We start from the raw sequence: 13109 nt of genomic DNA on the forward strand, positions 1-13109 counted from the left end.
TCAACTTCTCCTCTTGCGACATTCCTAGTTCTGCTTAGCCCCTGCATCGAATTGCATATGTGAACAACTGATCCGGTATCATATACCCAAGAGCTACTAGAAACATCAGCAAGATAAATGTCTATAACATATACAACAAGTGTACCTGAAGAAGAAGTCATACTTCCAGTCTTCTTGCCCTTCTCGGCAAGCCAGTTGCTACAATTCCTTTTCCAGTGTCCGGGTTCCTTGCAATGAAATCAAATACTCCCCGAAGCCGTCCCTGACTTAGGCGCAGCGGGTGCAGTTGGAGTTGCCTCCTTCTCTTTGCCCTTTGCCTTAGCCTTTTTCTTGGACCAGCTCTTCTTGAACTTAGCCGAGTTATGCACCATCAACACTTGACGATGTGTACCTTTCTTGATATCTTGTTCTGCCACTTTGAGCATCCCATGCAATTCAGTGAGATTCTTTTCCATCCCATGCATATGGTAGTTCGAGATGAATGGCCCATAGTTGTCCGGAAGAGAACCCAGAATTGTATGTTTGGACAACTCATCCCCAAGTGGGAAGCCTAGCCTATCCAGAGCTTGCATGTACCCAATCATCTTGATCACATGCGGGCTCAGTGGATCACCCTCTTTCAGCTTACAATCCATCAGGGATCGCCAGACATTGAACCTTTTGGTCCTAGCCTACATTTGAAACATGATCTTAAGGTTCTTGATCATATCGAAAGCCTCGATATTTTTGAACTGCTGCTGCAGATCGGGCTCCATAGAAGCCAGCATGAGATAGCAGATCTCGTTTGAATCATCAACGAGTTTCCGGTAGACATTTCTGGCTGTGGCATTGGCATTATCGGTAGGTTCCTCTGGAAGCGGATTCTCTAGAACTTGTTCCTTTTTCTCATGCCTAAGAACAATTCTCAGGTTTCTATACCAGGTGGTAAAGTTTGTTCCATTCAATTTATCTTTTTCCAGGATTGATTTCAATGCAAAAGGGGTAACTTGAGCAGGTGGTGCCATTGATCTACAATAGAAATATGCAAAACACTAAGACATGTATTCATGAAGAGTAATTCATATTAAACATTTTAATAAGATCATTACTCCCACTAAAATCAACATCCCTCGGTTGATACTTAGTGATTCAAGATCCAAGATCAACATGTCAACTAGTGAGCTTTTGCATCACCGCTAGAGGACAAGATCACTCAGTAAGCAACTCTTGCTAATCGTATCTCCATACGACTCTTGTTGTTGGGGGCATCTCATGCCTCGCCAACTCCTATGCCTCATAGCCCAAAACTATTTTGATAGCCACGACAAGTCAACCAATGCTCTGCGTGTAAGTGTCCGACACAAACCCATCACTTCAAGGAGATCTAGTGGCACCCTAATTTCATAGGCCCGACACTAAATATACTTGACATGTGAAGGTGCCGCAATTGGGGAGGCATTTGTACTTGCATTCTTTGAGGGATCACCCAACTTAAAACATCTACCATGCAAAAGGAAGGGTGCATAGAAGGGATAAACTTTCACAGGCAATTTATGTATGTGTGATGTGGTATAGACCCTTTTCACAGCACGTGGTGATCTCCATCTCCATGTGCGCGGTCTGCCCATTCATGGTTGTCCTCGTGGTGATCTCCATCTCCATGCCATGGTGTCAACCGCCAAGTGTTACGTAAGATACTATGCTATTAAAAACTAATAGCTACTGAAAGTAAATTACATTACATGGCTTCTCACGTTGACACGTAGGTTATTAATACAATAATGGGACAACCATATGGCTCCTGCCGGTTGCCGCACTCATGACACGTAGGTCATGAAACAATAATATACAAGCAACATACATGGGCTATACCAAATCACAATCATTCCCTGCAAAAATGAGTCAGACGTTCTACCGCCGAAGATAAAAACTCCTGAAACTCTATCTTCCAAGCGGATTTTGGCCTAGCCAGAAGCACCGAAATCCTATTCGAGTATTTCGCTGCTAATCCAACTTTTCGTTAGCTTCAGTTTGACAGGTCGTGGAGCAAAATCGGAGTTCGTATGTAAAAGTTACAGCTGTTTTACCGGGACCGCTCCAACAGATTTCAGCACCGCGGAAATCACATTTCCAAGGTGTTGATCTATGTTCCGATTTGATCAATCTCATTGATCTTCGCGTGCTGCATCCGGATTTACGTTCCACTGTCTACCCCGATGGCAGACAACCGACCGGTAGGGGTAAGTCGTGTCACGACCTCTGCATCACGATCACGGAAACAAGATCACGAAACCAACCTTCAACACTGACATGCGCGACCGATCTCATCGACCCGCACCTGAACCGATCTACATATCTCATATGCATATCATCGAATCTATTACCACACAGCGGAGGCTCTGATACCACTGTTGGAACGCACGGTACGCTACGCTAGCGCCAAATAAAATTTTCTACCGCGCACCCAAGATCATGCTGCTGGAAATAGATCACGTGATCGGGTTTACCACTAGATGCACAGTCACCGCAGCGGAAGTAGATTTGATGATGCATGTAGCCGATATCCCGGGCCGTCTCCTCCTCGCGTTGCCGATCTCCCGCGAACAGCGAAGACCCGTGAACGGCGATCTCCCACGAACGGCACCTCGTGGTTCCCTCGAACGGTTCGTCCAAGCACCGCAGATGCGATGCCTCCAAGGTATCCACACGTACGGGGAGCAGCATCGAGCGGCGGACTGCTAGGTCCGGTCGCGTAGTCTAGTCGCGCGGCATGGGCGTGGGGAGTGGCGGTGGCTAACCTGGGTTCTATGCGATCAACCCTAAGTGGTGTGCCCACTCCCCTTTATATAGACCTCCGAGGTGGGCTCAACACTTGAGCCCACTAGGAGTCCACATCCATTTTCCACTCAGATCCAATCCGAATGGGCTGCAGCCCCTTATGTGTGCGACCCTATATGTTCACATACACATGGACACGACCAAAGTCGATAGTTGGTAGCGGCTCCTAGCAGAACGTGCCAACTCCCATGTGGGCGTAAAGTCGTTTGACAAACCTAAACAATGTGGCATATGCAACATTCCTTTTGCCTCACGATATTTGTTGTCGAGCTCAAGGCAAGTACTTGTCACCCTTGTGTTAGCTCGACCTCTCTTCTCGAAAACATGATACAGATTCCCGAACTGGGTTAACACTTAACCCAAGTCGCATGGCCATGCTTTCCGAATCTGATCACTCGAGAGGGCCTAGAGAATATCTCTCCAAATAGGAGGGGCAAATTCCATCTTGGTCAACCATGTCTCGCGGCATGTCTCACGACTCACCCAAAAGCTACCTTTATAACTACCCATTTACGGAGTAGGATTTGATATACCCTAAGTGAGTCGATCCTCATCCCGAGAACATGCGAGGACCTCAGGTCTAGGACATGGCATAGACATTGCACTTGAGACTAACTGATGACTATATCTCACTGCGTCTCAAAGTGGGTCTGTCCGGCTCGGTGATCTCCATCCCCGAGCCCATACTATCGGTTTAGCATCTCCATGCACATGACTTGTGAAACATAGTCATCAACGGAGTCGTATACTAGTCAAGGATATGTGTCCTCATAACCTTATCAACTAGGGACCATTAAAACAATCATCATACAATACATAGTTCCACAAACAAGTCACATACTTATTGATACATATCATTGATGACGTTCAAGGTCAATACAAAGGACTCATGAATAAATATGGCAATATCATCATCACATGATTGCCTGTAGGGCATATCTCCAACAGTTTGACCCTATACGAGCTTCCCCTCTTCTTAATTATTTTTTCTCTTTTACCACAGGTGAATTAAAACCTACTCATCCTATGGACTCACAAGGAATTTCTCCGAGCCCAGTTCCGTACAAATAGTCGGAGAACATTCCCCTCAAGGAATCTTTCTTTCTCAGGCGAAAGCGGCGCAGACGTGCGGCAAGAAGTTTCAAAGGATTTTGTAGACCACAACTTCACTCAAGAACTTGTATAAAGCTTTTAACTTTAGACTAAGACCACCCGACATGTAAAATGACCTTGGTGATTATGGTACCCTCTGTAAGATCCCGTTTTGACGTATCAATGAGATTCCAGTGAACCAAATCCTTATTGGGTATCGTCTTTACTTATAGACTTTATTCCGTCTCTTCAGTTGCCTCACGCACACACCTCGGCATAAATTGCCAGGGACTCTACATGGCAACACACGTGTTGCCAAGCAAAAGTCTAAACAACTTTATAGCACAATTCGGCGTCCCAAACTCGACACTATATGCATCGGCTCCGAATCATGTCTTTGGTCAATAGTTGGATTGCCCGGCTCCTGTGTTTGCTACCTTACGTTCCGTCTAATCGGCTAACGTAGTAAAGGGAGAACTACTGTGATTGTGTTTCTGGTTCGTCCGATTAAGCACCTTAGTAGAGAAAGCCTAAAACTGTCTATCATGATGCAGCGAGAGCTGGTCAGCCACTCGGCGACTCATTAAAATCTTTAGCGATCTTTTCCGTATTACACGAAGGACTGTTTTCCGGTCACATATGCAACGCATCCGCATTGGGATAGCCGCGTACATACCAGGGGCTACTTCGTAGACCCATCGTCAAACTCCTATGGCTAAGTGAGAGCACTAAAATCGCATAGTCTGATTGCCTGGTTCAACACGCTAACACCTCCTTCATCGACCAAGGCGTTGGGTTAAGTGTAGTCATGCGCACTTCCGAACACCCTAGTAGTATCTACATGGGGATTGGAGCCGACGACTGGGAACTCTCAGATATAGAAACAGTCGCACAGGAGGATAAAACTCTTCATAAAGGCATGAATATATTACAAAAGCCTTAGTTCATAATACAAACTCCCGAATAGTTCGGACTCGTTCACTTGAACACTACATCCTTCGAGCATTAGCCTTCTACAAGGCGGGCACCTATTAGTACGTCCTCAAAATAGCGCTCCGGTGTGCGTTGGTCCTTGCTTTCGGGCGGGCCCTCAACTGCCACCTTTTCGGCCTTCATCTTGGCCCGGAGGATAAAACTCTTCATAAAGGCATGAATATATTACAAAAGCCTTAGTTCATAATACAAACTCCCGAATAGTTCGGACTCGTTCACTTGAACACTACATCCTTCGAGCATTAGCCTTCTACAAGGCGGGCACCTATTAGTACGTCCTCAAAATAGCGCTCCGGTGTGCGTTGGTCCTTGCTTTCGGGTGGGCCCTCAACTGCCACCTTTTCGGCCTTCATCTTGGCCCAGTGCATCTTGACACGGGCGAAGGCCATTCGCGCTCTCTCCATGCAGGACCATCTCTTGACGGCATTGATTCGGGGCAGCGCATCGACGAGATGCCACACAAGGTCGAAGTAGCTATCTGGAATGGCTTCGGTCGGCCACAACTGGACTATGACGTCCTTCATGGCCACGCTGGACATCTTATGCAGCTCTGCCCATTGTGCCATCTGGTCATTTAGTAGTGCGGGATGCTCCTGCACAGCAAACTGTGACCAGAAGAGCTTCTCCGTTGCGTACCCCTCCTGGGCTCGAAAGAATTGGGCAGCGTCCACAATACTCTTCGGAATACCCGCATATGCATATGGAGAACTCCATAATCGATTAAGCAAGGCATACCCACGATCCCCAAATTTAGCTTGTAAAAGAAAGGGCTTACCATCCGCTACCTATCCGGCTTGAGGGATTTCCTCGCACGCCGCGTGGGATTCGGACCGCGCCTCCTTGGTGTCTTGAAGGGCCTTGGTGAGTTTGGTCCCCTTTGCCTTATTTTCCTCTTCTAAGGACTCGAACTTGTGGGTAGTGTCCTTGAGCTTCTGCTCCACCTCGGTCAACCGTTCCTCAAAACGGCACCAAGCGGCCTATTCGGCCGTTAAGTTTGCAGCCGCTTTATCAGCGCCACCTTGCTTACCCTTGCTTGCTTGTTGGCTTGGGCAAGCTCACCCCTGAGGGTCTCAACCGCAGTGGCACCATCTATACAAACACGCACATTGCAGCTCTCGAAATTCCACAGAACATGGACATAAGCAGGCATAAAATAAGATGTGTCTTATACCTTGCGCCTGGTCCAGCCGCGTGTTAACAAGGACAAGGTCCTCATCGGCTCGCTCCAGTTTCCATTTGAGTTCGGAAATTCCTACTGATTGGGCAGTCCCCGCTAACAGGGAGGCCTATTTTAATCCAAATAAAAAATCATGTTATCACCTGACAACTAACTTTTGATCCTCTTCTTGCTTTTCTTTCAAAAAACCGAACAGAGTCTCAGAGGCTACTATCTATATACAGACATATTTCTCGTAAAAATGATCAAAAATATTACATTGCGTACCTCAAAGCCTTCTAGAAAGCTGGAGATGGCTTCGTTCAGCCCGCTCTTGCCGGACTGAATCTTCTCAGCCACCATACCCATCAGGATGCGGTACTCATCCAAGACGAGGCGCTTTGTAGTGCGTCCGCCGTGGTATTCAGCGCCTCTGGATTAGCAAAGGTCACCGCTCCCCCCTGTCCTGCAGGGGGTCGCTCACTAGACCCCAGAGCCGTGTGGGTCTCCGGAGTAGTACGCGGCGGGGGGTCAGATTGACCGGGGCTTCCGTCACCGGTCTCCAAGGGGGCTGTACCCCCAGTCCTTCAGCAGCCGAGGTATTGCCCTTCGGTGCTGTTAAGTCCCCCCCCTCTCTTCCCTTCAAGGCTCAGGGAGGGCCTATGGGATGACACCTCAGCATCATCCGCCATAGGCGGCGGGGAGGCCAGTGGAGGCGACTGGCTCTCCATCATCTCCGGCGGCAGATCCCCCGAGGATGAGGATATCTAAGGGAGATCGCGGGTTGGACTAAAAAATAGACTTAGAGTTATCGTCACAGTCCATAGATATTGGATGTATGTGAAAAATCCCAGACTATTTATGAGTCGGCTTGGGGCTTGGTCCGGCGACGGCGCTCCGGGATGGCCTCGGCGTCTAACTCCGAGTCATCAGAGATGGTAATCTTGTCCCTCTTGGATGCTTCGGCCTCCAGGTCTTTGGAGGCCACCCTCTTCTTGATCTTGCTGGGACGATCTTATTCCTCCTCCTCCTCCTCCTCGTCATCGTTGCCCTCGTGAGAGGATTGGGCATCAGCTTCTCCGGACACTACGTCCGAAGTGCCCTCCTCTTTCTTCTTCTTCTTCTTCTTCTTCTTCTTCTTCTTCTTCTTCTTCTTCTTCTTCTTCTTCTTCTTCTTCTTCTTCTTCTTCTTCTTCTTCTTCTTCTTCTTCTTCTTCTTCTTCTTCTTCTTGTCCTTCTTTACCGGCGCCTGGTATGGCGCCAGGACCAACAACCTCATTAGTAGAGGATCGGCTGGGTTTTCAGGGAGTGGAGTTGGACACTGGATCTGCCCCGCCTTCTTGGTCCAGACCTGTTTGTAGATGGACTACTCAATACATCTCCTTCGGATGGTCGAACCAATTGGTGTTCAGAGGTTTTAGAATCTACCTCAGAGGCTGGATGGTTGCAGTCGAGGCCGGTTTCATCCGATGACTTTGGCCACGACTTCTGCTTCTTAAAAAGCAGCTTCTAGATCCCCTTATGTGTTGTGCCGTAGAACCGTTGTAGGGTCCGCAGCCGTTCTGGATTGAACTCCAACATCTTGAGGGGCCGCCGCTGGCAGGGAAATGCTCGGCGGATCAGCATCACTTGGATCACATCATCGAGGGTAATGTCCTTTGCTATCATGCCTTGGACGCGTTTCTGTAGCAGCAGCACCTCATTGACCGACCCCCAGTCCGGACCCTTGTCTGTCCAGGATGTGAGCCTTAGCAGGGGTCCGATCCGAAGGCTGGAGCGGCTGCCCATTTATGGCCGTGGGGTTCTGTGATATAGAACCATTCCTGTTGCCATATCCTAATGGTGTCCACAAAGACTCCCTTTGGCCAGTTGACTTTGGGGAGCTTGCTCACCATGGTGCCACCGCAGTCCGTGTTTTGCCCATCGACCACCTTCGGCTTCACGTTGAAAATCTTGAGCCATAAGCCGAAGTGTGGAGGGACGCGGAGGAAGGCCTCACACACGATGATGAACGCCGAGATATGGAGGAACGAATTTGGGGCCAGATCGTGAAAATCAATCCCGTAGTAGAACATGAGACCCCTCACAACGGGGTGGAGGGTGAATCCGAGTCCACAAAGGAAGTGGGGGATGAACACCACCCTCTCGCCGGGCCCCGGAGTGGGGATGACCTGCGTCGGATTGGGAAGCCGTGCTTGATTTCCACGGTTAGATACCGCGCCTCCCACAGCTCCTTGATGTTCTCCTCCCACTACAAAAAAAGACACATCCGTGACATTTTGGGCCGAACGAATTTTTTTTTCTGTCATACTTATGACACTTCTATGACGATAATTGTGACAAAACCCGGTATCATCAAAGATGTGGTGGGCTCCTACTTCTATGAGAAAAAATCATGACAGAAAATGGGCTTTTCGTCCTGGGCAGGCCGGAGACGTAGCTGCATGACATTCTTTGGGCTGTCCACGAAGGAAAAAACCGTGGTAGAAGCGAGGGCGAGGAAAATATTGGGGTGTTCCCGGTTACGGTGGGTGGTCGGGGCCGAGCGATGCGCGTTTCTCTCGTACACACACGCGCATAGGTGCGAGGCGTTGGGCTCTAACTGAACCCGATCGAGGCATTCACCTGCTGAACCAGAGCGATTGCACTGCAGGCTACGCGCTATGGAACCCGAGCGATCGATCGATGGCTGTTAACTGAACCCGATCGAGTGATTCCTTCGCTACTGCTGCTAACTGAAGCAGATCGATGCTGCCTCTGGATGAACAGTGAGCGTTGCTAGGGGGTTTTGATGAACAGTTCCCGGTGGGGGTGGATGAACAGGACCCCGTGGTGTTGCCTCTGGATGAACATGACCCCGATCGATCGAGCCGGTTGGGGCTGGATGAACAGGACCCCGTGGAGGGCTGGATGAACAGGACCACCCCGTGGAGGGCTAGATGAACAGTAGACAGTGGAGGGCTAGATGAATAGTAGCTCGTGGAGGGGTGGTTGAACAGGAGCCCGTGGAGAGGGCTGGTTGAACAGTAGCTGTTGGAGTAGCGCGCGGTGGAGGCTGGATGAACAGGAGCCCGTGGATGAATAGTCGCGGGTGGAGGATGGAGGAGGTCGACGGTTGATATGTCTCCAACATATCTATAATTTTTGATTGATCCATGCTATATTATCTACTGTTTTGGACATTATTGTGCTTTATTATCCACTTTTATATTATTTTTGGAACTAACCTATTAACTGGAGGCCCAGCCCAGAATTGTTGTTTCTTTGCCTATTTTAGGGTTTCGAAGAAAACGAATATCAAACGGAGTCCAAACAGAATGAAACCTTCGGGAACGTGATTTTCTCACCGAACATGATCCAGGAGACTTGGACCCTAGTCAAGCAACCAACAACGAGGCCACAAGGTAGGCGGGTGCGCCTACCCCCCAGGCGCGCCCTCCACCCTCATGGGCCCCCTGTTGCTCCACCGATGTACTTCTTCCTCCTATATATACCTACGTACCTCCAAACAATCAGATACGGAGCCAAAACCCTAATTCCACCACCGTAACTTTCTGTATCCACGAGATCCCATATTGGGGCCTGTTCCGGAGCTCCACTAGAGTGGGCATCAATCACGGAGGGCTTCTACATCAACACCATAGCCTCTCCGATGAAGTGTGAGTAGTTTACCTCAGACCTTCGGGTCCATAGTTATTAGCTAGATGGCTTCTTCTCTCTCTATGAATCTCAATACAAAGTTCTCCTCGATGTTCTTGGAGGTCTTTTCGATGTAATACTCTTTTGCGGTGTGTTTGCCGAGATCCGATGAATTGTGGGTTTCTGAACAAGATTATCTATGAATATTATTTGGTTCTTCTTCGAATTCTTATATGCATGATTTGATATCTTTGCAAGTCTCTTCGAATTATCAGTTTGGTTTGGCCTACTAGATTGATCTTTCTTGCAATGGGAGAAGTGCTTAGCTTTGGGTTCAATCTTGCGATGTCCTTTCCCAGTGACAGTAGGGGCAGCAAGGCACGTATTGTATTGTTGCCAACGAGGATAACAAGATGGGGTTTTTATCATATTGCATGAATTTATCCCTCTACATCATGTCATCTTGCTTAAGGGGTTACTCTGTTCTTATGAAGTTAATACTCTAGATGCATGCTAGATAGCGGTCGATGTGTGGAGTAATAGTCGTAGATGCAGGCAGGAGTCGGTCTACTTGTCTTGGACGTGATGCCTATATACATGATCATACCTAGATATTCTCATAACTATGCTCAATTCTGTCAATTTCTCAACAGTAATTTGTTCACCCTCCATAAAATACTTATGCTCTTGAGAGAAGCCACTAGTGAAACCTATGGCCCCTGGGTCTATCTTCATCATATTAATCTTCCATTACTCAGTTATTTTCATTGCTTTTATTTTACATTGCATCTTTATCATAAAAATAGCAAAAATATTATCTTATCATATCTATCAGATTTCACTCTCGTAAGTGACCGTGTAGGGATTGACAACCCCTTATCGCGTTGGTTGCGAGGATTTATTTGTTTTGTGTAGGTGCGAGGGACTCGCGCATAGCCTCCTACTGGATTGATACCTTGGTTCTCAAAAAATGAGGGAAATACTTATGCTACTTTGCTGCACCACCGTTTCCTCTTCAAGGGAAAACCAATGCAAGTGCTCAAGAGGTAGAAACGGTGGATGAACAGTAGCCCATGGAAGCTGGAGGGGGTCAACAGTGGAGATGAACAGTATCCCGTGGAGTCCTGTTTTGCGGTACGCCACACCCCTCACGATGAACAGGACCCCCGTTTCGACCGTAGAGCTCCAACACAAGTCTGTTTCCTCCGTTTTGCAGTACGCCACACCCCTCCTGATGAACAGGACCCCCGTTTCGACTGTAGGAGGCCCGTTTCTTCCGTTTTGCGATACGCCACACCCCTCCCGATGAATAGGATCTCGTTTCGATTGTGGCCGGTCGAACACAAGGTCGTTTCCTCCGTTCTGCAGTACGCCAGGCCTCATTTCCATCGGATGTTCCGTCCAAGCCCTCCCGATGAACACGACGACACATTCCGTTCCGACCCAGCCGGTTGGCTCCCCATGAACACGACAACGACGCAATTTCTCCGTTCCGACCTAGCCATGTACATGAGCCCTGGCCGTACGTATGCGCGAGTAGGCATTCGAGACCCCGCCCGTATGTATGTACGTGGCTGTATTTTGTTTCTTGCACACTGGTCGTTGTACGTACGTGTACATGCTACATGCACACCTCTACTACGACACGTGCGTGCTCTACATTAACCAGTATGTACATACACGTTCGCGACCAGACTGACAACACTTCGTATGCTTCGACCTGTTGGGTCCCGACTGTCAGGCACTTCCTTGTGTGCGAAGATATAGCTGGTGGGTCCCAGCAGGCAGGGGGGTGAATCATTTCTTTTGCCCGGACGCACTTCCTTGCATGTGAAGATGTAGCTGGTGGGTCCCAGCAGTCAGGGGTACGGTGGCCCTTCCGGTGGGTCCCCGTTGTGAGGTGTAGGAATAATTATTTTCCGCGTAATAAGGAGGCACTTCCTTGCAGCTGAAGTGGACCCAGCTGTCAGCCTCTCCACGTACAGTACTCTTCCGATGGAAGTCGGTCGTTCACCACATTAACCACGCCGCACCGAGAGCACCAAGGCGGTGGACGACGGCGAGGCCTAGGAAGGGGATGACGCGGAGCCAGGGAAGACGCGGCAGTGGATGCCCACATGGAGAAGAGTACGAGGGTTCACTGGTTTGGCTGTGGTGTGAGGCTGCCGTCGCCGCATAATAGCAGGTGGTGTGGGTGAGTAGAGGGATGGCCTGGCCAGCGGTGGGAGTAGTAGGGGGCGGTGAGGCCTCCGCGGCATCATAGTCGGCCATGGGAGGCAGGAGCACGCGGCACGACCGACGCTTGTTTGGGCAGCTGGAACAAGAAGACCAGAGGTTGAAGAAGCACTACGGCCTTTGGATGGACATGGTACGGTCACTGGAGCTAGAATCGTTCATATATTGACTAAGTTCACAAAGCCCTCCGTCCCCGTCAGTATAGTTGGCCCACAAGTCAGCCTCCCACTATGGTGGGTCCCAGCTGGAAGGGGGTATTCATTTTTTGTGCACAATAAGGAGGCACTTCCTTCCGTGCGAAGATATAGTTGGTGGGTCTGACTTGTCAGCGGAGGGAACATTTTTTTCACGAAACATAGAGGCCCTTCCGACGGTCCCAGATGTCAGGTGGAGGAATCATTATTTTGCGCGTAATAAGGAAGCATGTCCTTGTGTGCGGCCATGGACCCAGCTGTCAGCCTCCCCACATACAGTCTACTTCTGATGGATGTCGTTCGTTGACCACGTTGGCCATGCCGCGCCGAGAGCACCAGGGCGGTGGACGACGGTGAGGCCTACGAAGGGAATACGAGGTGCCCATGCGGTGGGGAGTACGAGGGTTGACTGGTTCGACTGCCGTCGCCGGAAAATAACAGGAGGTGTGGGTGAGTAGAGGGATAGATAGGCCAGGGATGCGAGTATATGATGGGGCCGTGAGGCCTGCCCGACAGAATAGCCAACCACGGGAGGCGGGAGCAGGCGGTTCCAAGGGCGCTGGTTTGGGCGGCTGGGGCAGGAAGATGAGAGACTGAAGAAGCACGATTGTCGTTAGATTGGCATCTAACGGTCTGACACTGGTAGAGTCGATTGTTGACTAAGTTTCTTTTTTGAGAAACCTTGTGTACGCATGAACTTAGTAGGCCCACAAGTCAGCCTCCAAATCTGTGGCAGACGACATAGAGCCCATTTGCTATTTTTTAATAATTTGCAGCCCATTAGCTAAATTTTAAGTAATTTATTACAACCCATTTTCTGCCCAGGACCACGGTCAAAAAGTTCAACCTTATTTTGCAAATTTCGGTGGAGTCTGAACTTTTGTAATCCCGAAATGATAAACATTTTTTTAAGAACCTATTGATTTGCCAAAAAATTGTTTTGTTTTTGTAAGCAAATAAGACGTGGGACAATTGAGTTGGTT

The sequence above is a fragment of the Triticum aestivum genome, chromosome 5A, assembly GCF_018294505.1.
Source record: "Triticum aestivum cultivar Chinese Spring chromosome 5A, IWGSC CS RefSeq v2.1, whole genome shotgun sequence".
In the NCBI taxonomy this organism is placed as follows: Eukaryota; Viridiplantae; Streptophyta; class Magnoliopsida; order Poales; family Poaceae; genus Triticum; species Triticum aestivum.